Genomic DNA, 4,630 nt, shown 5'->3' on the forward strand with positions numbered 1-4,630 from the left:
CATTCAATGATACTAATCATGTTCACTTATTCATTCCTATAGAACTATTGAAAGATATACATAATTTACACTGTGTCTCATAATCAATATTATTAATTTTTTTGTTAAAGCAGTCATGTTTTGTAACATCCAGCTGTAATGCTGTTACTATCTTTCACATTCCACAAAGTGAGTACATGACGACTCCTATACATTTTGTTTGTAAAGATAGTTAGACAAAAGTATGGCAATCCTTTCACAGACATTTAGCCATGTCCAGCAACATGAAATATGTATGATATGTGAACTTTCTTGATCGGAGAGGCTACAAAAGCTGATATTTTAAATACCAACCATACATGTATCATACCATAGGAAAGTTTCCATGATATATTGTGTAAATGTGGATGACATGCAGGTAGAAATAAATTTTATTAACTTGAAACACCACGAGGCAAATAACAAACTATCTAGTGAAATAGTTGTTTTCCATTTATTGCAACAAAATTAATGTGAGGGAAGAAAGTTATGAACATTTAGTGTTTGTTCTTGATATTTTGAAAAAGCCTTAGGGCTTGAAATTCTTTCTTAGATGAAGTAATATTAATTATTAATACAATGACATTTGCAATTTGTTATACATTTAAATGACAAAGGAATGATGTGTACAATTTAAGTTTAAGAGTTTGCTGCAATCCGAAATTTGCTGAAATAAAAGATGTAGCAAGTTATGGAACACAAACCTTTGATTACTGTTCAGCAGTACAGTACTAAACATATAGGCATGCAATTATTAGCAATAAGTTTATAGCAAGTAACACAAAACTTGTCATTTCAGATGGACATTATTCGAGTCACACATCATGTGCAACTAGCTCGGCATTCTTCTTGAAAATGTTACATGAAAGGCAATCATGCCTCAGCTTATCAAACTGGGTATCTCTTCACATGCACACCATGTTTGTAAACATTGCACAGTACAGAAACAGCTTGTTTGGATTAAGCAGAATAAAGCTGAGCTGCTTTGGAAACTCCACTGCTGCAGCAACTGAAAGTATAACTCAAATGAAAGTTAGGCTCAATCAAGCTCTTTAGTAGGAAAACAACACAACTTAAGTAGTAAACTGGATGGTTACAACTCAGAAAACTTAGTCATCAACACTTAGTGATCACACAACACTATAGTAAAAAAGTATATTGCAAAACATTAAAAAATGCATCAGCAAATTTGCAGTTGTATTTTAAACTTGTTTCCTATTATTGCAACTAAAACTCTGACTGTAGATGCATAATTAAATCCTTCATGTGCATGTAATATAGGAGGGGCTTACAAAAAAGGAAATGAGACCAACGGCCATCATTATTTATAGTAAAATGCCATACCTACCTTTTTCACCAGCATAAGTTCTGAATATAGTCACTGAACTCTTGTGAGTTTCCGTTTCTAACTTTCAATCACATGATAATATTATTCATAAGCATTATAAACTATATTCATAGCATTGTTAATGATATTTTATTGACATTGAAACTATAATTTTTAGCGTAATAAATATATTAATAGACAACCAATATTAATTCTGTGACTTGCATACAGTTTTTGTAAAAATAATGTAAAATAATTAAAATTATTAAGGAAAACACATGTACTTCAAGTAACAAAAATAGTATTGCCAACTGATAAAATCAGTAATGGCAATTTTCCCAGTTGGTTATTGGTTGAAATCCATGCTTTACATTTGCTGCTGTACACTAGGCCAATGAGAGCCATAACTTTCTTTGCAACTGAGTCTGGAATTAGTGTTGTGCTAGTTCCAACGGAACTAAAACTAAATCTATCGTAGTACACCTATTTTTGTCCTAGTTCTAGTTCCAAGAATAGAACTAGAACTGAACTACATTGATACATAAACCAAAAGTAGAAATAAAATTAGAATTTGACAAATTAAAGCACTGGAACTAATACTAGAACTAATGGTTTAGCTATTAAGAACTTGAAAAATTAAAATGTGCACTTGTAAATCACTAAACTATGGCCACGTTGACTTTTCCACTTATTATAAATTCAACCTTCATAGGTCGTCATTTAAGCAGCTGACAATTATGAATAAGTGTTCGTTAAGTATTTGTTAATTGTAATGTTTACCACTAAGAATGTAATTAAAAAGTACAGTACATTTGTAATTATTATTAAAACCAAAAGTATGTAAAAATAAGACATAAAAAGTAGTCAAATGGCCTTGTCAGTTGCAGCCTTGATATCATAGAGAAAGGCTGAGTTTTGGGTTCCAGCTATCTGACTGATGCAATTGCTCATCTAATCAGATTCATCACTCAGTGCATTTACAACTGACATGAGTAACAAATAATCAAGTGGCCTATCATTCTGCCAGTATTTGTCCTCAAAGAAGAGAAAACCATTTGCGTGGCTAAATGGGAAGTGTTTGATCAGTTTCATTGTCTTATTACAAGATGACTTACTTGTAGCGTATGCTGTCCTCTTAAATGTTGCCTCTAATTGTCATCGCCTGTGATTTCAGTCATATTCCTTGTCCTTTTCATCTTATTTCCTTCCCATTCCATCTGCTGTTGAATCGCTGCCATTTTTAGCAGTCAGTTTACTGCCCACGTGTTTACAAAGAGTAGGTGGTAGTAATGACGTAAGTACCTGCTAAGTGGCCTTGCGCTTTGATTTTTTCTTTCACTTTGACAAGCTTCGTTCTACAATTATCGTACAACAAAGGAACCCAAAATCCAAGCACTGCACAACAGTGAAACACCACCATTTATAGCACTTAAAATAGAAAGTTATTCAAAATTTTAATTGGCAAAGTCAGTGTGGCCCTACTATAGAACTAAAACTAGAACTAAAATGCTATCCTTTTAATAACTAAAACTAAAACTACAATGGTACCCTTTTTAATAACAAACTAAAACTTGAACTAAGATGCAACCTGTTATATTATTAAAATTAAATTTCATTAAAAAGTTAAAATCACCTAAAAATTTTGTATTAGTAGGACTAAACTAGACTATAAAGCCAGAATCAGAATTTAGCATGGAACTAAAATTAAAACTAAAACAGAAGTACTAGTAGAACAAAAACTTGAACTGAAACGAGAAATGAAGTACTGGTAATACTGAAACTAAAACTAGAAATGTAGTTAGTAGAACTAAAATTAGAACTAAAACAGAAAATAGAGTACTGCACAACACTATCTGGAATGAGAAAAGGGAGATACAATGAACTAGGTACTAGAACAAGTTCATACACTTATGCAACAATATTTATTACATATATTTCAAATATGAACTCCAAGTAAAAACAGCAAATTTAAAAACAACAGAATTTGTACAGCTTTTCATTTCCTTTGAAATGTTATTGAAGAGAATCGTGAAATATATAAAGATTACACATTAAGCTTTCAAGAATTTAATTCAGATGTATTGCACAATCCTATACAATACAAGTTGGTAACACGTATGTCATTTTTCGTTTATATGTAATGAAAAAATGAAATTTGTAATTATATAGGTGGTAGCCTACATGTAGGGTTGAGGTTGATTTTTCAAGGTGGCGACCAAATTTATAATTTTCAAACACTTATAACTCTTTTATCTTACATTGTGCAGCCTTATAAATTGCTTAGATGAGCTCTCCTCCACTAAGTGATTCTCCTGCTACCTTTAAAGTGGACTGTAATGTAGCAGGACCTTTTCTGGAGAATAGGCCCAAATTCAAATATCTGCAAAATTCTGCATACTTTTTCTTCTTTCTTTCATCTTCTATCAGTTCTAATAACTTCTTATAGAAACTACCTCTACTGCTAGTTTGTACATTGTTCTTCACCGCTTTGAACAAGGATGTGCATGGAATAACTTAAGTTTTCTATTGGTACAGCCATTTTAACAATATTCATAACGGGTGGTGTAAACACACCTTAGTTATTTAAAGACATTTTGAAATTATTGCGCATGCGCACTACTTTTGTAGTACTACCAGTAGTACTTCTGTTCTACTTCATGGCTCCAAGCGTGCAGTGGTTCTATTAATATTAGTTTGATTCTGCTTAGTTTTGTATTAAGGTAACAGGTAATTTTAAGAAGGAAAAGTTCCTTTCAGAGCTATAGGTAACTTACAGTTGTACTTTAAGTTGTAATAGTAGTAAAATAGTTTACTTTTAAAAAAAGATTCACTGCCAGCTGCAAACTGTATCTGACGGTTATCCACCAGCTCACTAGTACAGTTCAGTCTTTTATTTGTGATACTGAGCTTGTTCTTCTCGTTTAGTTTTAGCTACATAATCAGATAAGTGCTTTAAATATAAATTAGCTGTAAACTGATTACTTGAAGCTTGTATAAAATAAATATAAAATGAGTATTTGGTTGTTATTGTTAGAGTTTATTATTGCATTAGTGTTGAGTGCATTTCTTATAAGTAATGTTTTAGCTAAGGACCTAACAGGGCATAGGAAAAAGAAAGGAAATTCTGATTACTATTCCAAAGTGAGACACAATGAGGATTTTATTGCTAGGAGAAACTTCACCACAAAATCATATTATATAAGGCAATGTAAGCATATTATATAACATAATATATAAGTCAATCAAGAGTTGCTTATAAAAAATGAAGAATAAATAAACTTGCAG

Source organism: Amphimedon queenslandica, unplaced genomic scaffold, assembly GCF_000090795.2.
Source record: "Amphimedon queenslandica unplaced genomic scaffold, v1.1 AMPQUscaffold_13376, whole genome shotgun sequence".
Lineage (NCBI taxonomy): Eukaryota > Metazoa > Porifera > Demospongiae > Haplosclerida > Niphatidae > Amphimedon > Amphimedon queenslandica.